Genomic DNA, 24,899 nt, shown 5'->3' with positions numbered 1-24,899 from the left:
GACACAACTAGGACATTTTGTGACTCAAGACTATGGAGCTTTCAATGGGTTGTCCCAGGGAGATCATTGGATTGAGGCCAAAGGTAAATATAAGACCAGGTCAGCTGCACTAAGCAAAGTTGCTGCTTTTATTGAAGCTGGGTTCACACTAAAGTCTCGTACACACAACCGGTTTTCGCGTAAGGAAAACTGCCATGAGAGCATTTGGCCAGGAAAACCGGCCGTGTGTATGCTCCATCGCAGTTTTTCCGACAGGAAAACTACCGGAAAAAAAGAGAACCAGCTCTCTTTTTTCCCGCCGGGATTCCCGGTGGTCTTTTTCCCGGCAGTTTTCCTGTGTGAAAAATTGCGATGTGTAGGGGGAAAAACTTACCAAGCAGGTTCTCAAACTTTTTACCGCCGGGAATCCTGTATGTGTGTACGAGGCTTAATGCAAATTGGATGAAGGTTTCCCCGCACCCAGTTTGCATGACAGGATAGTGTTACTGTGGTAATGGATAGTGTTAGGCCCCGTACACACGACCGAGTTTCTCGGCAGAATTCAGCCAGAAACTCGGTCGGAGCTGGATTCTGCCGAGAAACTCGGTCGTGTGTACACTTTTCAGCAAGGAAGCCGACGAGGAACTCGTCGGGCCGAAAAGAGAACATGTTCTCTATTTCCTCGTTGTTCAATGAGGAAAGTCGGCCTGCCGAGATCTTGGCGACTTCCACACTGAACTCGACGAGGAACTCGATGTGTTTGGCACGTCGAGTTCCTCGGACGTGTGTACGGGGCCTAACTGTTACTCTGGCTCTCAATGGAGCCAGTTCACACATCTCGCGGCCGGTCGTGGAGCGCACAGCAGAAGGGTCCTGTGTGTCTTTGGCTCGATTTCAGGTCTGAATCCAAGCAAAAATTCAGACCTGAAACGATGAACAGGGACGTACCGTACCCCCTGCTGTGTTCCGCGGCCACACATAGTGTGAACCCAGCCTAAAGGACAACCTGTACCAAAGGTACAGTTGTCCTTAAAACTATCCATTCTTAAATAGATTGACTGGCAGTATCTGCACTTGTAGATATCGCCAACCATCAGCTAATGAGGGAAACAGCAATGGATAGAGAATTCTCACTATTGTTTCCCTCACATAAGCCAGCTCTGGAAACTGTCAGGGTAACCCCCTCCCTACCAAGCTTCCTAGGTTAAACAAGAATAATCAGCTAAACCTATCCTTCATGTTTAGAAAAGCTACAAAGACACAGATACCTGTGATGGATCTTATATCCATAAGGCACCCTCAGATGCCACCATCCATAAGGTTGTATTGAAGGAACTGAGGTCATTTAAAGTGGTTGTAAACCCTGAACAACCAATTTTCCTTACAGGTAAGCCGATAATAAGACTTACCTGTAGGTACTGGAAATATCTCCTAAACCTGTACGGTTTATGAGATTTTCACCATATACCCTTGCGCCGACGTCATTGACGCATGCGCACTGAAGAAATGCGTACGATGGTGCCGTTTCTATAGTGCCCGTGCCGTGACCATCAGCTCCCGCAAGCATGCGTGGGAGTGACGTCACATGACTCCGGCCAGTAACAGAGCCGGAGTCCACGGCCCCGGAAGGAAGAGGAGTTGAAGATAGATGTGGCCACACAGCAGGGACAGTGGTGACATTGCAGGCTTCTTCTGCAGGTAAGTGGCACATAATGGGCTAGTATGCCATGCATACTAGCCCATTATACTTTTACTTTGCAGGGAACAAAAAGGAAGTAAAACAAATCAGGGTTTACTTCCTCTTTAAGGCTGGCCATAGACAGAGAAAATGTATTTCCTGCAACCATTGGTTGACATTGTTTATAGGGAAATCCCTCCCAATGTGCCATTGTGTTCTTCTGGTGGGCCAAGCCATCCACACTGGGAGAACACAGTAATTATTGCTAGTGGCTAAAACAGCCGCTTGCAATAATCGCATATAAAATCCGGCAGGCTGGCTGTACCGAAGTTGATCAAACATCTTGGGTACATTCTGCCTGCCCATTAATGGTTTGAATCTCAATCAGTCCCTGCTGAACCGGCCAAAATAAGGAGTTGAAATGCCCATTTAATGTTTGCAGTGTCTGAACTGACTCATAGGGAATGAAGGAGGTATATGCAAAGAGGTTTTTGTATTTATTGGAGTATACCACTCACTTTTTTACCCTGAAAATAGAGGGTAAACTGTACCTGCGTGTTATACGCAGGGGGCTATGGAATTATTTTTTCCTGAAACTTCCCTCTTAAAGTTAGGGTGCGTGTTATACGCCGATAAATACGGTAATCCAATCACGGGTATCCAGCATAGAATGGTCTGCCATAGCTGTCCATATACCATAGACATGACAATGCCAAGCTCAGCCCAATGCATTAGGTGCCAGGTCTGCCTATTAAACGTTCATGCACATGTATTCTATATACTAGCTGTAGTCCTCTGTCATGTTTGAGCTGCGGGTTTGTGGTTAAATCTGCTGTGTGTCAGCGTCTCTAGACACTTTGCTGATTAGCTCTCAATCAGTCTGTGTTTACAGTTATCAACCTGGCCCTATTGTATTCCAATCAACTATCCCAGCCACTTTGTATTCTAAACTAATCACACTCATCCTTTCAGTATTCTAATTACCCTGGACCTATAGCGTACATTTTAATTGGCATGGCTGTTCAGATGTCAGACCCTGAAGATGAAAATTATTTTCGCTAAATTACAGTTTTTCTATTTAGATGAATAGCTTACCAATTAAAACATCACGGGCTGTCTTGTATTTTTATTATTATTGTTTTATTTATTCATATAATGAGGGGGGAAGGTATGTATGCTCTGCCTACACTGTCGTCAGTTTTCATGGAGGTAGGCAGAATACTGTCAGTCAATATCCTAAACAATGTGCTGCATTTTATATTTATAGGTAGAGATGATGTTAATGACTGCAGCCACATTTTGATTAGTATTATTATGATCACTCTTAAGCTGGCCGAACACTAGTAGAATTTTGTTTTAAGAACTTTCGCTCAATTTTCTATTTATAGCCAGCTTTATAAAGTCTGGTGATGGGGATTTTGTGTATTTTTAAAATGTACTTTGTGTTATTTGGGTAGCAGGAGAAATAATAATGTCTTGTATGTCACCTGTCATAAAGGAAAAATGAAAGCTACTGCGACTGATCTAGAATCAGTATGCATATAAGATCTGAGGGCCAGGGTCAGGTATAAATGTGGCGGCGTAACGTATCGTCTTTACGTTACACCGCCGCAAGTTTTTCTCGTAAGTGCTTGATCCACAAAGCACTTGAGTATAAACTTGCGGCGGAGTAACGTAAAGACGTCCGGCGCAAGCCCGCCTAATTCAAATGGGGCGTGTACCATTTAAATTAGGCGCGCTCCCGTGCAGAACGTTCTGCGCATGCTCCGTTAGTAAATTTCCCGACGTGCTTTGCGCAAAATTACGGCACCCCGACGTGTTTGTGAATGGCGACGTGCGTAACGTACTTACGCCAAAATTTTTTTTTTTAATTTGACGCGGGAACGACGGCCATACTTTAACATGGCTGTTGTAAAGTTAAGCCATGAAAAAGATTGCTTAACTTTGCGACGGGAAAAAACGACGTAACGCACGCGAGTAGCTTCGTGGATCGCCGTAAAAGCTAATTTGCATACCCGACGCTGGAAAACGACGCAAACTCCACCCAGCGGCGGCCGAAGTAATGCAGCCTAAGATCCGAAGGCGTACGAAGCTGTAAGCCTGTCGGATCTTAGCCAAAAGCCGACGTATCTTGTTTGTGAATCACAAATTAAGATACGACGCGGCAAATTTGAAAATACGCCGGAGTATCAGTAGATACTCTGGCGTATTTCTTCTGTGAATCTGGCCCTGAATTTTCAAAGTAGTATGCCGCGTACACAACAAATGTTCGATGTGAGCTTTTGGTTGGATATTCCGACTGTGTGGGGGCTCCGTTGGACATTTGCTGACGGAATTTACGAGCAGATTCTCAATTTTTCCGTCAACAAACGTTCTTGTCAGAAGTTCCGATCGTCTGTATTTGTGTGACCGTGTGTATGCAAGACAAGTTTGAGCCAAAAATCCGTCTGAAAAAAATCCACGGTTTTGATGTCGGAATGTCCAATCGTGTGTACGCGGCAGAAGACTAGCATTTTCAAAAGATGTCAGCAATGGCAGCTCCCGTATTTCTTTCTTGACTGTTCTACCTTTAAAAAGATCCAGAAAGTAATTCAATTTATAGATGTTTCTGTCTACATTTATTTTCTTAGTAAGGCATCATTTTAAATTAATTGGAACTGTACAGCTCAAAGTAACATTAAGATAATAAAAAGCTTTGAATGAAATTAAACACAAATTATTTATTGGGTGGCTTAGTCGTGGGAATGCTAGATTACTGCTTTCTGTTTCTTGAGCTTTGTAGAACAAACATGTGTGGGCTGGCACATAGGAGCTGCCATTGCTGACTTATTTTTAAAGGTGCAGGCTCCAGGGCCATCATCTAATGTTGTCTTTGCTGTTCTGTGAATCCTGTATCTGGAAAAAGAATTAAGCTGGTGACGGCTGAGAAGATTGATCTCTAGTCTTACATATTTGTTGTTACTCAATAGGTAATGAAGGAAAATGTAGATGTAGATAGCAGACTGAGCAATAGCATACAATGTCCATAACTAAAGGGGGGTATACTCCAATGATAAAACCAGGGCTTTTTCTCTTCCGTTCATGGACGGACACAGCAGCCTTTGACCTTAGCGGATATAACCCTAAGGTCAAAGGCTGCTGTGTCCGTCCATGAACTCAGAGAAATGGATTTTACAGTGAGTACAAAAATCCTATTTTCTCTTCCGTTCATGGACGGACACAGCAGCCTTTGACCTTAGGGTTATATCTGCTAAGGTCAAAGGCTGCTGTGTCTGTCCATGAAATGAGAAATGGATTTTACGGTGAGTACAAAAATCCTATTTTTTCTGCCGGAACGCTGCAGAACACCATTCCGCCACCTATGACAGCCCTCTCTGCTCCAACCTGTCATGACACACTAGCGCTGCACAGCCCTCACATCCTTCAGGTCCCAGCGCCGCATTGTACAACTACCTGTGTTGATGCAGAAGGCAGCTTCCGTCCCCGCCTCTACTCACAATGTAGCACGGAGGAGCCCTGAAACTCTGCCCCAGCTACAGCTCCTCGATCACCTGCAAAAAAAAGCCTGCGCACACCATATGGTCTGGAGCACTGGTGGTGGAAGAGGTGAGGGAGCTGGGAATGAGAAATGGGGTTCTGGGGGGGGGGGGGGGGGGAGAGAGCTCCACAGAGACTGAACTACAAAAGTGTGTGGGAGGATTTGAGCATGGAGAAGGACTGGGAAAACGTATGTGTGAAGGGGCAGAGAGGAGGGCTTTGAAAGTGGTGGGAGGATTTGTGCAGAGATGAGGGCTGGGAAAGTGGTGGGGGGATTTGTGCAGAGAGAAGGGCTGGGAAAGTGGTGGGGGGGATTTGTGCAGAGAGGAGGGTTGGAAAAGTCGGGGGGGGGGGATTTGTGCAGAGAGAAGGGCTTTGAAATTGGTGGGGGGGATTTGTGCAGAGAGGAGGGCTTTGAAAGTGGGGGGGGGGGGGGGGTTGTGCAGAAAGGAGGGCTTTGAAATTGATAGGGGGATTTGTGTAGAGAGGAGGGCTTTGAAAGTGGTGGGGGGATTTGTACAGAGAGGAGGGCTGGGAAAGTGGGGTGATTTGTGCAGAGAGGAGGGCTGGGAAAGTGATGGGGAGATTTGTTCGGAGAGGAGAGTGGGGGGGATTTGTGCAGAGCATGAGCTGGGAAAGTGGAGGAGGTGGAAATTTGTCAAGAGAGAAGAACTGGGAAGGAGGGAGCTTTGTACAGAGGTAAGCGCTGCACAGGGAAGAAGGCAGGTTGTGCAGAGGTGAGAGCTGTAGGGGAAGCTGGAGGTGCAGAGGTGAAACATGAGGGGTGGCAAAGGTGAGAGCTGTGGATTGGGGTAAGCTTTTTATGGGGGTGCAGAAGGTAAGCAGAGATAATATGGATGGGGGTGCATAGTGGAGCTGTGGACATGGGAAAGAAGATATAGATGTGGAACTGTCCTGGGAACCTGGGACAGTTGGCATCTATGCATTTTAAGCCTGTCTACTAGGGATGAGCCGAACATCCCCCAGTTCGGTTCGCACCAGAACATGCGAACAGGCCAAAATTGTGTTCGAACAGGCGAACACCGTTAAAGTCTATGGGACACGAACATGAAAAATCAAAAGTGCTAATTTTAAAGGTTAATATGCAAGTTATTGTCCTAAAAAGTGTTTGAGGGCCTGGGTCCTGTCCCAGGGGACATGTATCAATGCAAAAAAAGTTTTAAAAACTGCAGTTTTTTCATAAGCAGTGATTTTAATAATGCTTAAAGTGAAACAATAAAAGTGAAATATTCCTTTAAATTTCATGCCTGGGGGGTGTCTAAAGTATGCATGTAAAGTAGCGCATGTTTCCCGTGCATAGAATTGTCCCTGCACAAAGTGTCATTTCTGAAGGAAAAAAGTCATTCAAAACTACTAGCAGCTATTCATGAATTGTCGGTCCCAGCAATACAGAGAAAAGTAATTGAAAAAAATTGCCATTTTTTTCAAAGACTTTTACCTGTATTGCTGGGACCGACAATTCATTTATAGTGGGAGTAGTTTAAAATGACTTTTTGTTTCCAGGGAACCAAAATTTAAAAAAAATGTGTGGGGGTCCCCCCAAATTCCATATCAGGCCCTTTTTTTCTGTTTAATTTTTTTATTTTTAATAAAGGACTTATAAAGCTGTGTCTGTGGTTTTTAACAATTCGACTCTTTTTTGTGTAAAATGATAGGGGTACAATGTACCCCTTATCAATTCACATAGGGGGGAGGGATCTGGGGGTCCCCTTTGTTAAAGGGGGCTTCCAGATTCCGATAAGCCCCCTGGCCGCCGACCCCCACAACCACCGGGCAAGGGTTGTGGGAATGAGACCCTTGTCCCCATCAATATGGGGACATCCTCCCCATGTTGAGGGCGTGTGTCCTGGTACGGTTCAGGAGGGGGCGCGCTCTCTCGTCCCCCTCGCTTTTCCTGCGGCCTGCCAGGTTGCGTGCTCGGATAAAGGATCTGGTATGGATTTTTGGGGGGACCCCATGCCATTTTTTTTTTCGGAGCGGAGTTCCCCTTAAAATCCATACCAGACCTAAAGGGTCTGGCATGGATTTTTGGGGGGACCCCATGGCATTTTGTTATTTCGGCATGGAGTTCCCCTTAAAATCCATACCAGACCTGAAGGGTCTAGGTATGGATTTTTTTGGGGGAACTCCACTTCGTTTTTTTTTATTCCGCTGGGTTTGCCTTAATATCCATACCAGACCTGAAGGGCCTGATATGGAATTTGGGGGGACCCCCACACATTTTTTAAAAATTTTGGTTCCCTGCACAAAATGTCATTTTTGAAGGAAAAAAAAGTAATTTAAAACTACTCCCGCTATTAATGAATTGTCGGGTCCAGGCAATACAGATATAAATAATTGATAATACAGATAATATTCATACTGGACTGGGGGGGGGGGGACAATTCATGAATAGCCGCTAGTAGTTTTAAATGACTTTTTTTCCTTCAGAAATGAAACTTTGTGCAGGGAAAATTCTAAGCACAGGAAACATGCGCTACTTTACATGCATACTTTAGACACCCCCCAGGTACAAAATTTAAAGGAATATTTCACTTTTATTGTTTCACTTTAAGCATTATTAAATTCACTGCTCCTGAAAAAACTGACGTTTTTAAATCTTTTTTTGCATTGATACATGTCCCCTGGGGCAGGACCCAGGTCCCCAAACACTTTTTAGGACAATAACTTGAAAATTAACCTTTAAAATTAGCACTTTAGATTTCTCCCATAGACTTTTACAGGGTGTTCCGCGGCTTTTTGAATTTGCCGCGAACAGCCAAAATTGTTCGCTGTTCGCCGAACTGCTTCCTGTGCCGGCTCTTGTCACAGGCAGAGTGATACCAAATGCACTCTACCTGGGACAGCAATAGCCAGTGATACCTGAATGGAAGACTGTTATTAAAGGTCAGTTTATTACTAAAATCGCAGTGTATATATGAGCATATCTGTCTGGGCTGCTTTCACACTGATCCGCAGGTGCAGCACAGTGCACCTGTAGGTTACATGCACTGAACCATAGACTTCTGTTATTACCTGTGGGTTTGGTGTGCTTTCATAAAGCGCACCACACCTGTAGGATATAATAGAAGTCTATGGCAAAGTGCAGCTAACCTGCAGGAAAGCAGCAGGTGCACTGTACTGCACTTGCGGTGTGGGTAAACCACAGCACATCAGTGTGAAAGCAGCCTTACAATCAGTCTGACCCAATAGGACCTTCCATTTACCTCTATTGAGGGGCAGATGTAAACAGACTTGTGTCTGTTTAACCTGCCTACCTCCATTTCGATTTACTCAGAAAACAGAAGTGAAACCGTTAAAAAGGATAATAACAGAGAAACAGTGCTCTCTCGAGGTAAATGGGATTTTAATTGGAGATGGTATGTCTGTTGCTAAGGTGAGCACACAAACAAAAAATCTTTAAGAAAATATAAATTTATTGTATAATATCAGATAAAACTTGCATAGTCATAATACATAGTTTGACCATGAGTTGATACTTGATGCATGAAATTAGATGCTTGGATATGCAGGAGGGCCAACATGTTTCGCAAAATGCTTCTTCAGGGCACTACACACATCTGTTTGGACGCTACTTGGTAAAACCATGGTGTGCTGGCAAATATCTCCTTTGTGACTTTCTGAACCAGTTTCCAGCTGGTTGTTGCTGCAGCACCCAAACCTTTGAGAGCTTATCTAGGAATGTGTGCAATGGGAATATGGAGTATTGCATATGCAGAGTGGACACGGACCTGTCATCCACCTGCTCCACAGCCACTCTTTGTGGCCCACGACTGGTTATGACTGGTTCGCTCTTCAAAAGGTTGATCACCCCTGGCCTAGATATATTTTAAAGTGGGCCTTCAGCCAAGCAATATTTTTGATAGGGAAGGGTTTACAAACACTACTAGATATTTATTGCTGTATGTGGCTCCTTTGGGTAGGTTTACCCTCACTGCTTGTACCAGTGCAATCACTGGGTCACAGATAGAGAACATTTGCCTAAAAGGACTGCAAACAGCAAGAACCCCCTACTAGCATTTTAACCTTTCCCTACAACTAAAATAAAAGATTTTGGGGCAGATCCACAAAAGTATTACGCCGGCGTATTTCTTGATACGCTGCGTAATTTCAAATTTTGCCCGTTGTATCTTTGTTTTGTATCTTCAAAACAAGATACAACGGCATCTCGGCTAGATCCAACAGGCGTCGTCGGATCTAAGCTGCAATTTTTCGGCGGCCGCTGGGTGGCGTTTCCGTCGAATTCCGCGTCGAGTATGCAAATTAGCTAGTTACGGCGATCCGGGCCGGCACATTTTTTTACGTCGTTTGCGTTTGGCTTTTTCCGGCGTATAGTTAAAGCTACTGTTATGAGGCGTACTCAATGTTAAGTATGGCCGTCGTTCCCGCGTAGAAATTTGACATTTTTATGTCGTTTGCGCAAGTCGTTCGCGAATAGGGATTTGCGTAGAATGACGTCACCGTCGGAAGCATTGGCTTGTTCCGGGTTCATTTCGAGCATGCGCACTGGGATACCCCCACGGACGGCGCATGCGCAGTTAAAAAAAAACGTTGCTTACGTCGGGTCACAACGTATTTACATAAAACACGCCCCCATCACAGAGATTTGAATGGCGCGCCATTACGCCACCAAAGATACACTACGCCGCCGTAACTTACGGCGCAAATTCTTTGAGGATTCGAGAAAAAAAAAAAAAGTTACAGCGGCGTAGTGTACCGTATTTTCCGGCGTATAAGACGACTTTTTGGATGCAAAAAAATGCATCCAAAGTCGGGGGTTGTCTTATACGCCGGGTACGGTCTCCGTGCAGCTGCGATCGTTCATGATTTCAAAGCCGCGCCGTCTTCTCAGCGTGTCCTGTGATTGGCGGAACACAAATCTTCCCAGCAGCGCCTCTGTTCTGTGTTCCGCCTATCACGGATGCCTTCTCATCTTCGGACGAGATGAGAAGGCATCTGTGATTGGCGGAACACAGAACAGAGGCGCTACTGGGAAAATGTATGTTCCGCCAATCACAGGACACGCTGAGAAGACGGCGCGGCTTTGAAATCATGGACGCTCGCAGCAGACGGAGACTGTCCCCGGCCTGCAAAACGTGAGTGATGGCACAGTGGGGGGGAAAGTGGGGGCAAGTGATGGCACTGTGGGGGCAAGTGATGGCACTGTGTGGGCAAGTGATGGCACTGTGGGGGCAAGTAATGTGATGGCACTGTGGGGGCAAGTAATGTGATGGCACTGTGGGGGCAAGTAATGTGATGGCACTGTGGGGGCATGTAATGTGATGGCACAGTGGGGGCATGTAATGTGATGGCACTGTGGGGGCAAGTAATGGCACAGTGGGGGCATGTAACGGCACACTGGGGGCATGTAATGGCACAGTGGGGGCATGTAATGGCACAGTGAGGGCATGTAATGGCAAAGTGGAGGCATGTAATTGCAAAGAGGGGGCATGTAATGGCACAGTGGGGGCATGTAATGTAATGGCACAGTGAGGCATGTAATGGCATAGTGAGGCTTGAAAAAAGCCTGTTTCTGTCAGCGGTTGTTCTGGCTAACCCTCAGCTTCCAGAAAGACTAGTAGGAAGGGGGTAGTCTTATACGGCGAGTATATCCCAAAACCAATTTTTTTCCTGGAAAATTAGGGGGTCGTCTTATACGCCGAGTCGTCTTATACGCCGGAAAATACGGTATCTTAGATACACTGCGCCCGTCGTATTATTGCGCGCAGGTATGTGGATCTGCCCCTTTGTGGGAGTTTGGTTGGGCAAAATGAATATCAGAGGCTTTGCTTACTGTGCATGGCAGTGATGCATGCTGAACTCACAACAAGTATGATAACAAAAAATGCCCACAATATTTGTCAAGATGATGGGATGAGACATAAATTATGTTTGTCTGTAATGTTTCATTAAGTTTAATGCTTATTCACATACCTTACTGTCATGAATTTTCCATGACCTCCACACTCACTGTTAACAAACTGGTGACCCCTTTTGGTAACCACCATATGCGGTTATCCACTCTCTTGCATCAGTAATGTACCTTTTAAGGTATTGCTTCATGCGTTTTTAGCAGGGGCAGCGTTACATTTGTTATTCCTTGCCAGCTAGATGTCTCAAAATAGCCTGATCATGTTAAGTAGGTAAATACTGGCCTCTAAAGTGGTTCATGATATTTATTTTCTCCATAGCTGTGTGTGTCAGTTTTTAAAGGATTAATTAAATCATTACAGGGTCATTTTGTACCATAATCAAAACATTACAAAAATATGTGTTAAATATTTAAACATAAATGCATATTTATAGTGTCAATAAGGAAAATTAGACTAAATGTGTAAAGCATTTTGAAATGGCGTTTGAGTCAAGTTATATTTATAGGTGACATGCTTTCAGTACAAGCATATTTTTTCAAATGTAAAAGCAATTACCAATGCACACATTTCATCTCTAACGGGCCAAAATTCTAGTTCTTTCACTTTTGTACAGCATCTTGCAGCACTACTACTAAATTTAAAGTGTTACTTAACCCACAACAGTAAAATAAGTCTGTATATGCAGTAAAGCATGCTTGTTACACTCACTGTGGAACCTAAGGGGTTAATCCTCCACATTGTGTAAAAAGATTGTTTGTGAAGCAGGTAATACCACCACCCAGGTGTACTTCAGGTAATGCAGGATAACTTTCAGTGACCCCCAGATCAAATTTTCTTATCATGCTAAATTTAGTTTAACAAGAACTAGCTGATTTTGCTTACACAACAGGCTGCTCCATGAATCAGCTTTAAAGCGGAGGTCCACACAAAAAGTGAACCTCCACTTTTTGGAACCCTCCCTCCCTCCAGTGTCACATTTGGCACCTTCCCGCCCCTCTGTCTTCTGGAAAACACACAGGTGCCAGAACACAGCAGCAACCAGTGAGGATGCGCAAAGCGACTCACGCATGCGCAGTAGGGAACCGGGCAGTGAAGCCGCAAAGCTTCACTTGCTGATTCCCTCACCGAGGATGGCAGCGGGGGCAGCCAAGAGACGAGCAATTGCTCGGCTTCGGCTGCCGACATCGCGGGCACCCTGGACAGGTAGGTGTCCATTTATTAAAAGTCAGAAGCTGCAGAATTTGTAGCTGCTGGCTTTTAATATTTCTTTTTTTAGGTGGACCTCCGCTTTAAGCGCAATGATTCACAGGGTGTGTTTCTATGCAAACTGTTAGTTAAGCTAATTATGTCAAAACACAGATTGAAAAAGTTAATTTCTTCTTAAATAAAATGGAGTCAGTTATTTATACATTCCATTACAATTTGAACCTCTCCTCTCTGATCCTTCCCATCTTTTACAGTCCCCAATCCATCTGCTGATAGCACAGAGCCTTGGAGGCACTCTGCAACGTTCAGTTTGGTGTATATTGCCAATCAGCACTGTCCAGACAGAGGGTCAGGGGCCATGCAGCCTCATAGGACAGTCAGTGGAGAATGAAAACTCAGCAGATAAGCTTTAACCAGTACTCAAATAAACTCCTTTGTTGCCTTGGCCGTATGTTTTGGGTCATTGTCATGCTGGGAGACCCATCCACGACCCATCTTTAGTGTTCTGGCTGAGGGAAGAAGGTTCTCATCCAAGATTTTGCAATACATGGCCACATCCATTGGCCCCTCAATGCGGCAATGTCGGCCTCTACCTTAAGCAGAGAAACAGCCCCAAAGCATAATGTTTCCACCTCCGTGCTTGACTGTAGGGATGGTGTTCTTAGGGTCATAGTCAGCATTTTTCTTCTTCCAAACATGGCGAGTCAAATTAATGCCAAAGAGCTCAATTTTGGTCTCATCTGACCAAAGCTCTTTCTTCCAACCCTTCTCTGAATCATTTAGATGTTCATTGGAAACTTCAGATGGGCTTATACATGTGCCTTCTTGAGGAGGGGGACCTTGCGGGTACTGCAGGATTTAAATCCATGGCGGCATATTGTGTTTCCAATGGTTTGTTTGGTGACTGTGGTCCCAACTGCCTTGAGATCATTCACAAGCTCCTCCCCTGTAGTTCTGGGCTGATCCCTCACTTTTCTCATGATCATCCTTACCCGATGAGGCGAAACCTTGCATGGAGCTTCTAACCGAGGGGGATTGATGGTTATTATGTATTTCTTCCATTTGCAAATAATCGCTCCAACAGTTGTCTCCTTCTCACCAAGCTTCTTGCTAATAGTCTTGTAGCCCATTCCAGCCTTGTGCAGGTCTACCTTGTTCCTGATGTCCTTTGACAGCGCTTTGGTCTTGCACACGATGGTGATGTTTGAATGGAATAAAGCGATTTTGTGAACAGGCATCTTTTATACACATAATGAGTTGTCGTTAGGAGCACCTTCTTAAATTGACAGGGCTAATCTATTTACCCCATGAGCACATACTGTAGCCGGTCTGTGGAAGACAGAATTGTTGTTGGTTGGTAGGGGATCAAATACTTATTTTACTCACTCAACAGCAACTCAATTTATAACATTTGTATCGTGTTTTTTCTGGATTTTGATATTCTGTTTCTATAATTTAAAATACACATGTGATATCAATTATAGACCCTTCATTTCTATGCAAGTGGGAAAACATACAAAATCCTCAGGGGATCAAATAATTATTTTCGCCACTTTAGGCCTTTCTGCTGCCTTTAATACAGTTGACCATCCACCCCAAAAATTTCACTTTAAAACTCTACACTTGTATTCCTATGTATCTAAGTCTATCTTCAGTGTTATCTACAAATTTATCTCCTTCTCTCCTCTTCCTCTGTCCACAGGGTCTCCCATGGCCCTATCTTGAACCCCTTCTATTCTCTATCTATACCTCCAATCTGGGTCAGTTGATAAACTCAAATGGCTTCCAAGACCATTTCTACTCCAATGACAACCAAATATCATTTTTTGTACCTCAGCTCACCCTTTCAATGTCCTAATGCACCGCCAGCTGACATATCAGTATAGATGTTACCCTGCTTCCTCAAACTCAATCTTTCAAATCGCAAGCCCATATTATTTTCTCAAGCGCATGCTTCCAGAATTTGCATACCAGGGTGCTCTAAGATTCCAGGGACAAGTCAGCAGAAAAGGTAATCTGGTGTACAGGAACCCATAGTTTATGTAGGACCTTTTATTTCATACAACCCTAACCAGCTGTGCCTTAATGCAAGCAGTTTCATTCACTTGCACCTGCAGTTGTTTCCAGCTGAAAAACAATGGGAAACAATTTTACTGTGGCAAGAAAAAGTATGTGAATCGCATGAAATTAATTTTTTTCTTACAATAATTTGTCATAAAATGTGATGTGATCCTAATCTAAGTCACAGCAATAGTCAAACACAATGGCCCGGATTCACAGACACTGGCGCATATTTATGCCGCCGTAGCGTATCTAATATACGCTATGCCGACGTAGCGCAGAGAGGCAAGCACCGAATTCTCAAAGCACTTGCCTTCCAAACTGCGCTGGGTTCCCTCGGTGTGAGCCGTCGTAGGTGGAAGTGGGCGTGAGTCATGCTAATGAGGCGTGACCCCATGCAAATGATGGGCCAAGCGTCATAGAAGTACTTAAAACGAACGGCGCATGCGCCGTCCCGTGGCCTCATCCCAGTGCGCATGCTCAGAATCACGTCGACACAACTGCCTAAGATACGTCGAATCACTGCCTACGACGTGAACGTAACCTACGCCTAGCCATATTCACGTACTACGTAAACGACGTAAAATACGACGGCTGTGTTCCCTGGTCCATACCTTTGCATGAGTTGCGCCTCCTATATGGGGAATAACTTTACGCTGGACATACGACTTACGTAAACCGCGTATATTATGCGCCAGGCGCAACTACGTTCGTGAATCGGCGTATCTCCCTCATTTGCATATGTGCATAAAAAATCAATGGGAGCGCCACTTCCGGCCAGTGTAAAATTGCGCCCACGATACACCGGCGTAGGAAAGTTACGTCGGTCAGATGAAGCCTATTTTCAGGCGTATCTCAGATTGTGGGTACGGCGCACAGATACGACGGCGCATAGTTACACTTACGCGGCGTATCTCGAGATACGTCGGCGTAAGTGCTTTGTGAATCCGGGCCTACGTGCTTAACCCCCCTGACGGTAAACCCGAGCGTGACTCGGGGTTGGTTTTACATGTTAGGATCGGCAAACCCGAGTCACGCTCGGGCTGGACGGGCTTACCTTTCGCTGGATCCACAGGCTTGGTTTACTCACCTTGTCCCTGGATCCAGCGATGCCACCCGCTGTGTGAGCGAGCGGGACCTCCTCGCTCGATTCACGCCGATCTCCGTTCCCTGCGACGTTACGACGCACGGGGACGGAGAACGGCGCCAAATTCAAAAAAGTAAACAAACACATTACATACAGTATACTGTAATCTTATAGATTACAGTACTGTATGTAAAAAATACACACCCCCCTTGTCCCTAGTGGTCTGCCCAGTGCCCTACATGTTCTTTTATATAATAAAAAATGTAATTTCTGCCTAAAAACTGTAGATTGTCCAAAAGTGTCCCTTTATGTCAAAAATGGTTTTAGATCAGCTAGAAAACAGCGATAATAAATTATAATCACTTGCAGAAATGTGCGATAGCGATTTGCGGGGAAATTCGTCATAAAAAAAAAAAAATAATGACAGCGACAATTCTGCAACTGCAAATTTCAGTGATTTTGAGTTGATTACATTATTGAATAATTTTTATTATAATTATATTATTATTTGTTATAATTATTTATAATTATTTATTATATTATAATTTATAATTTTGTTTTAAAAAAAAAAATCATACCCGGGATGCCTACAAGACTCTTGCTTGGTCAAATTTAAGTGAGTTATTCCTAAAAATTACAGGCCTACAGTATAAAACGCCAATTTCCTTGCAAAATAATTGTACCGCTTTTGGTACGTAATTCCAGACAGAATCATACCGCCAGGGAGGTTAAGCTGATAGCACACAAACAGGGTGCTCTTTGGCAAACATCAGGTGCGCAGCAATTGTTTTTTTTTTTAGACTAACAGCCTCCACCATGGTGTTCTGCCATGGACACCCTGCCTGTTCAAAGACTTACATATGGTAGAGTTGTTAAGAGGAACGTTTGCCAGTTCCAGTGATGTCTTCAAGCCTTTAGCTGTTACTCCCGGGTTCTTCTTTACCTCATTGAGGATTGTGCATTGTGCCTTGGGAGTTGCTTGGCGCCTTCTTCTAGGAAGAACAAAAGCATTTCCATTTATAGACAATTTTTCTACTGATAGATGCCCAACACTTTGAGATTCCTTTGTATCAGTGTTGCCAACCCCCCCAAAGTGAAATTTACTCACAGGACACCCAAAATTACCTGACAGCACCAATTTTTTACTAACAAAATTCATGAAATTTACCGAAAGAGCCACATTTTTGGCAGTTGTAAGTGCAAAACAGTACAAATGTCAATCTTTAAGCTACAAGCATATAGCTAGTGTGATTAGCAATGTGTTTAAGTTATAACAAAAGTCAAAAACTATATTTCCCCATTTACATGAAGGTCAGGTTAATATAACCCAGCACCACAGCCCCATTACATTACATTTCCCACTTACATCAGGGCCTGTAGCGTTTCCCTTTTCATCAGGGTTCGCAGAGTTTCCCCTTGTTCCTTGGTTAGAGGCTGCGGATATGTTACAGGCAATGGTTAGAGGCTGCAGACAGGATACAGGAGATGGTTAGAGGCTGTGGACAGGGTACAGGAGATGTTAGAGGCTGTAGACATTAAACAGTTGATGGTCAAAGGCTGAAGACATGATACAGGACATAGTAAGTGGCTACGGACATGATACAGGGGATGGTTAGGGGCTGCAGACATGATACAGGAGATGGTTAGAGGCTGCAGACATGATACAGCCAGGAGATAGTTAGGGACTGTAGACATGATACAGGAGATGGTTAGAGGCTGCAGCCATGATACAGCAGATGGTTAGAGCCTGCGGGCATGATACAGGAGATGGTTAGAGGCTGCCAACATGATACAGGAAATGTTCAAGGCTGCAGACATGTGTGTGTGTGTGGGGGGGGGGGGGCAGGTGGATAGAGGGGAAGGAGGGACAGAGACAGTGAGGGGGGTGGAGCCAGGTGGACAGAAGTGAGGGAGGTAAGGATGGAGCCAGGTGAACAGAAGAGAGTAGGGGGGATGGAGCCAGATGAACAGAGGAATGGAAGGGGCAGAGTCCTCAGCCTTACTCAACAGATGGACCCCAGGCATGATCATCCACTCAGATCTCCCCTATAGCGCATGGCAGGGAGCAGCTGTGCTCCTGTCCCGAGTCCGCTCCTGGCTCCCCTGGCCCTGCTGTTAAAGGTGCCAAGCAGAGCCATTATATATAGACAAAAGGTCCTATGCCCTACCACTTTCCACAAGTTGCTATATGATATCAAGGCGATGATGGTTAGAAGCAGCTGCTTACATCAATCAATGTGTCCCCACATTTACCGACAAGGTTTTTATAATTATAATGTGTCTCTTGCTTGTGAATATATTCAATAAAACTTGATAAACTTATAATTAAAACAACATATATATTCTACTGTGTACATATTATTAATTGTGTGATGTACATATTATCATTTAAACGCAATACCTAAAAAAAAATATTGGAGGTGCCCTAAATCTATTTGTGTGTCATCAAATCATCATCAACTAAGTGCAAGATATTGGTGCTATATAACCATCGGAGCACCCGTGGATATGTATAAATAACAGGAAAAAATGATATATAGGGAATACCACAAACTGGATTCAACAAATACTCTGCTGGGTAATTGATCCCAAGACCACAGTGCTGCGAGAAATACAATAATATGCATGAGTGTAAATAATAAAGATAAATAGTGATCAGCGCAAATTCCTGAAAATAACTACAGAAATATACATACGCATAAAAAACGTCCATAAATGGAGAATAAACAATAATTTTTCAAAGCAGTGTTCAAAACAGTCTTATTGCCGTGACAGAAAGCTTCTATGTGAAGTGACAGACAAACACATAAATCTTCTGTAAAGTATCTCAGTGATGATCCAAATAACTTAATGCTCGCAGAGCGCTTACCTCAAAGAGGAATACAAGAGCCTTTTACATCTAATCCAGTTAGGCAAGCTCCTAATCTCACAGGACTTCTGGTATATAATGAGGAGAAAACCAATAAGGTGTTTTCAATGGTGCCGCAGGTTTCAGAGCTTGACATTAGCTGTCAGTCTCCCGGTTTTTAAAACACATATAGGGGTAAAGAAAAATGCATGTACGACATACATCGATCATCAATTTCAGTAAAACTGTATAGGATAACCCTACTCGGTAGTGAAACCAGTGCTACAAGGATCTTTATCCTAAGCTTCACTTCCACTAATTTATTCTAAGCTTACCTGTAGGTAAAAATCACAAAGAGTAGTTTACTACCGCTTTAAGAAGACCTAAGCATTGTACTTGTGCTCTTGTTTTTAAAAATGTAAACTATTTGACCATGAATTCTCAAGACCTGAAGCTCAAGTGTCTGCAGTTTATATTTGTAAGGTAAGGCACATTGGCAAATGAAGCATTGTTTGCATGTAGGAGTTGCTCTTGGCCTTGGCCTACGTGCATAGCTGGGTTGTACATTCTTTTGTTCTGTTGAAAATAGAATTGCTAAACAAAATAAAATAAATTACTCAAATAAAAAATGCAATAACAATGTAATAGAAGTTTAAAATGCAGCCTATATTCCATGTATTTACTATCTTGAAATTAGCTTGCTAATCAGCTAGGTAAGAATGAAATATAGACTTCAACAGAACAGCACCACCTGCTGACCAATGCACTGAGGAAAAATGTTTCCTACAGAAAGTGCAATGAAGTAGTAGAACAAAAGACCATGTTTAATTATAGGTATAAATACATTTTGGGCTATACAATCATTTAAAAAATGGCCCAGTTTTAAAAAAAAAAAAGGACCGACTTATATAATGCATGAATACAGTACAGACATAGTTATGCTTTCTAACAAAACTGTACAGTGCATGCAAATTGCTGCATTTATTACTCAAGGAAAAGTGTTCATCACTTCAAATAAGCATCCCCCATGCATGTTTAATCGGTGAGTAAAAACTGTCATTATCTAATCTCATTCAAGGCATATCAGGATTGAAATTTACAGTACTTCTTGCTGATCTGTTGTTTTTTTTTATATTAGCCCCTGGTGGACAGTCTGTGGCCCAAGGACCACATGAGGCACCATTGTAGCGGCGGCTGTTGCTCAAATTTTTTGGCGGGGCGCAAACGGAAAAAAAAATTGCAGCCTCACTGTGCCGATCAAATGCAGCCACTGTGCCATCAATTGTCACCACTCTGCCATGCCATCAAACGCAGCCACTGTGCCATCAATTTTCACCACTGTTCCATGCCATCAAACGCAGCCACTGGGCCATCAATCCGCACCACTGTGCCATGCCATCAAACGCAGCCACTGTGCCATGAATTGTCACCACTGTTCCATGTCATCAAATGCACTCACTATGCCATGCCATCAAACGCAGCCACTGTGCCATCAATTCGCACCACTGTTCTATGCCATCAAATGCAGTCACTATGCCATGACATTAAACGCAGCCACTGTGCCATCAATTGTCACCACTGTGCCATGCCATTAAACGCAGCCACTGTGCCATGCCATCAAACGTAGCCACTGTGCCATGCCATCAAAAACAGCCACTGTGCCATCAATTGTCGCCACTGTGCCAATTGTCACCACTGTGCCCTTTAATTGTCGCCACTGTGCCCATTGTCACCACTGTGCCCATTGATGTCACTGTGCCTTTAATTGTCGCCACTGTGCCCATTCATTCCGCGGTGCCAATTGTCCCCACTGTGCCCATTGTCCCCACTGTGCCTATTGTCGTCACTTTGCCCTTTAATTGTCGCTGCTGTGCCAATTGTCCCCATTGATGTCACTGTGCCCTTCGTCGCCGCTGTGCCCCTCCCCCCCCCCCCGCCCGGCACTTACCTTTACTGGAGTCAGCCATCCACGTCCTCGACCCTTGCCTTGATGTCTTCTCCCGCCCTTGATGACGCTTCAGCCAATAAGGTTACCGGTAGCCAGAACCGGCCAACCTGATTGGCTGAGACGCCTGTCAGTCTTATCCAAGGAACGCACACACTGTGCGTTCCAAGGATAAGCTTCCGGGGACCCGAGGGCTGTACTTGGAAAACCGTTGGCTCTGATAGGCACTTCCGTACTACCAACCAGCTGCCGTTATTCAGCTGGCTGACGCTCAACATCCGGCCAGCTAAATAGTGGGCGGCAGCGGGACAATAACATAGATTCGTGCAATGCATGAATCTATGTTATTAGACTCAGTGGCGGTGAGAGCCAGAGGGGGCAGCGCTCCACCGCCCTCTATGGACGAACCGCCACTAATTGTACGTAACATGCAGCTTTCAGGCTCCAGCAACCAGTAGTCAATGTTTTACATATGGTATAAGGAGTAAGCACACTGGAAAACAATTAATTCTCTTAAATGTATTTCATTTTATTCCCCACAATCATAATTTTTTGGTGGTTGTTTGATCACCACTGCATTTTTTTTTTTAGCTATAAACAATATTTTGTTTATAGCTATAGCTAAAAAAAAAAAAATCTATTTTGAAAAAGAAAACAATATTTTTTACTTCCTGCTATAAAACATATCCACATTTTTTTTTTAAATCACATTTGCTCATGTTTTGGTAAAAAACAAACAATTAAACCCCGTACACACGATCAGAATTTCCGATGGAAAAAGTCCGACTGACTTTTTCCACCGGAAATTCCGACTGTGTGTATGCCCCATCGGAGTAATTCCATCAGAAATTCCGATGAATTCCATCAGAGTTTTACATAGAGAACATATTCTCTTTTCCTCCAATGTGAATTTGGTCGGACAAAGGTCCGATCGTGTGTACGGGGCATAAGCGTATATTGATTGGCTTATGCGAACAGTTTAGCGTATAAAAACGATGGGATATACTTATGGATATTTTTTTATACTAGTAATGGTGGTGATCAGGGACTTATAGCTGGACTGCGATATTGCAACAGACAATCGGACACTAGATTACACTTTTGACACTTTGTGACACTAATACAGTCATAGTGATTAGTGCTAAAAATATGCACTGTCACTGTACCAATGACACTGGCTGATAAGGGGTTAAACATCTAGGATGACCAAAGGGTTAACTGTGTGCCTAGCCAGGATTTTTGTGTACTGTATGTGCTGCTTTTACTGGGGTAAGAAATAGATCCCTCCCCCTCCCCTGTTAGAACAGAGATCTGCCTTGTTTACATAGGCAGATCTCCGTTCTTTGTGTTTTACCGACGATCAGCGGGTGCTGGTGGACATCCAGTGCCTGTCATCCGTAGATCGGCTTCTGCTGTGAATATTCACAGCAGAAGAGGCCTGCCAGCGGTGTGCACACATGAACCCCCTAGACGGGAGTGCAGAATCACGTATGTATACATGATCCTGCACAGGAGGGCCACCTTGTAGTAGTAGATCTGCTATAGGGTGATCCGGAAGTGGTTGAAGTGATTGTGAACCCTCACCTTGTAAAATATCCCATTCAGTTTAAATAGAAATGAGAGGCAAAACATTTGTGTATATTTATCTAAAATATTATAAATACCTTTTTTCCAGTTTTTTATAAGTTATACGTGATCACATTCCCTCTCTTATTAACTTTATAAGAGCTGGTGGAAACAGCAGAATACTGGTCATCCCAGTGAAAGGCTTTGCAGGGGGAGGGGCATGTCAGCACAAGTCTGATCATTGCACAGCTAGAGAACCCACCACAGTGTGTTCTCTTGCATAGTGTGGTCAGTTCTAAATAGGAATACAGCGGGACTGGCAGGAACACCAGGAATATATCACGCTTGCCCCTAATGCAGGTGTTCAGACACTATAGTTAGATTCTGTATTCTCCTCCTTTCCCATAAAACAAGCAGGCCTACTGGTACTCGGTTGTCCCCAGGACTTAATCACAATGCTATAATGCCTGGCTGTCACGCCAGGGCATTGAAGAACATTCCCAAAGCAAGGTACTTGCGGTTGGCAGACAGGCAAGGTTGAGAATAGTCAGGGTCAAAATCCGAAGTCAAAAGGCAGGCAGAGTTCAGAGAATAGTCATTATTTGATTTAAGGTTGTCAGCTAGGTAATCCAATCTAGCAGGCAAACAGGCAGCTTGATCAGGTATTATACATGCTATCACAAGCATTAGACTAAAACCCCATACACATGGGCAGAGTGCTGGGAGATTTTGCCTGGGTTGCACGAAACAAAACTGTAGTATGTACCAGGCTTAAAGGCTTGGCTGGCTCAAATCAGGTTTGGTCTCCACCCAGAGACTGGCCACAATCAATCACCTTGCAGGTGGGCAGACAGACAAGGAGAATGCCACAGCCACAGCCAGGATGCTAGAACCAGCAGCTGCAAAGCTTGAATGGGTGTTGTTACTCTACAAAATGAATTGTGTTACTGGCAGATTTGCAAAAATTAAAAAGAAAGGAAAAAAACTGGAACAAAGAACACTAATGCAACCATAACATCTAAGCCCTGGTGAACTATAACATATATATTTTTTTGTTTAGATGCGCTTTAAATGATAGTAATATGATCCCCAAAACAGTAGTGACTTGACAACACATGGGCAAATAATGAAAATCCTGATAAAACATGGGCTTTAAATGGACAATCATACATGGGCGGAGTGTTATATGTGGCGGGACAGGGGGAGCACCCTATCCCTGAAAGATGAACGAGGGCGAGAACCTGGAGACTGTCATCCAGTGGTGTCGCTAGGGGGTGGAATCTGGGGCCCATAGCCCTGAGTCTCTTACCGCAGGGGTCCCTGCTTAACCAGCAGGCCGTGGCCTCTCTGCAGCCGGGCGGCGAGCAGGCGAGCTGCATGAGAGACGGGCAGGCGGATGAGAGAAGCAAATGGGCGGATGAGCAGAGATAGAATCATCACTTTCCGCCCGCCCTGCATCACCGATTACCACCTGCATGCCTCCCTTCCCCCCAGGCCTGCAAAAAGGTTGATAATCGCTGCTATGGGCTCTAGCCCCAGATCTTTTGCAGACCTAGCAACGCCCCTGCTGTCATCGAGCACAGGAGGATATTAGCATGGACACTGCCTGTGTAAGGCCTACCTTGTGGTAAGATTCCAGGAAGGGAGGGTTTCAGGTGAACTAACAGTTTGATTGTCTCCTCCAGTGCTGGCCCAACAGCTCAATGGCCTTCTTGTTAACCAAACCTAAACAGTAAGCCTGCAATCCTGTTGCATGGAACACAAGATTTACTTGTCACAGAACTTACCACAGAACTACAGGAGCATCCACCAGTAGTAAACCAATACTAAATTCATCAGTAAAACTCTTTTTTAAAGATGGCCTAACATCACCCTAAAGCTGACCATACAAATTAGTCATTTATTTCTTTTGAAGTGCAAGTATAGCCTGAATATTATATTTAAGTTTTGGATAGAATAGTCTAGAGAGACGCAACTACACTATCTGTTTGGTATCACACTTTAAATAGTATATACAGACTATGTAGCTAGCTAAACAAATATATAACTCATTTCACCAATGAGCAATACCTTCTTGGCTGTGTTTCAGTCCTAATTGTGATAAATCTTCTGTATATACAGTATTTTAGAACAAAATTATGATCAGTTAGCAATATGCCTCCTATAGAACCATGTTTAAGACATATGGTGAAAAGATGGACTTTGTAGACACTACTTAGAAATGTAAAAAATAGATTTTTAATTATCTATAAATATAGTACACTTCAAGGATGCCAATTGCATCTAAGAAAACATATAAAACACTAAATAAAATACAAATGTCAAGATATAAGACCAGGTGAGACAAGTATGGGTATACGCTTAGATTGTTGTTAACTCTATCGCCAATGAGATATGACGCATAAGGTTGATGTAGCCCGGGTCAGCACTGTCAAAGTCTTGACATATATGAAGGTTGCTCAAAAGTTGCTCAATCTTAGCCGCTTCCTCAGGAGCTTTTTTTTTTCCTATCCTGTAGTTCAAAAGCTCCTGAGGAAGCGGCTAAGATCCGCAAAACTTGTTGAGCAACTTTTGAGCAACCTTCACATGTGTCAAGACGTTGACGGTGCTGACCCGGGCTACATCAACCTTATGCATCATATATCATTGGCGATAGAGTTAACAACAATCTAAGCGTATACCCATGCTTGTCTCACCTGGTCTTATATCTTGACATTTGTATTTTATTTAGTGTTTTCTTAGATGCAATTGGCATCCTTGAAGTGTATTATATTTATAGATAATTAAAAATCTATTTTTTACATTTCTAAGTAGTGCCTACAAAGTCCATCTTTTCACCATATCTCTTAAACATTTACTAAGGATGTGGCAATATATTTACTAAGGGTGTTGATTGCCACCCAAGGGCATAGCAATCCAAATCTAGTTCTATAGAACCATGCCATTTCAGATGAATGCACCATCCCTAATTAAAGTACATTCTCCACTTACAATGGTTTGCTAAATGCACAGCAAAAAAGATATCTCTGGAAATATTTGTAAAATGTTGGCAACCATGCAAAAGAACCAATAGATTATCCCATGCCATGTATCAAATG

The 24,899-nt window shown here is 43.7% G+C and overlaps 1 protein-coding gene across 1 annotated transcript in view; it reads left to right on the top strand.

Moving 5' to 3' along the window:
- HK3 (hexokinase 3) overlaps positions 1 to 24,899 on the top strand; it is a 158,446-nt gene that overhangs the window by 7,600 nt on the left and 125,947 nt on the right. The window lies entirely within an intron of this gene.

The sequence above is a fragment of the Rana temporaria genome, chromosome 3, assembly GCF_905171775.1.
Source record: "Rana temporaria chromosome 3, aRanTem1.1, whole genome shotgun sequence".
Lineage (NCBI taxonomy): Eukaryota > Metazoa > Chordata > Amphibia > Anura > Ranidae > Rana > Rana temporaria.
The sequence above is the reverse complement of the archived record's forward strand: the minus strand, read 5'-3'. Positions and strand labels throughout refer to the sequence as shown.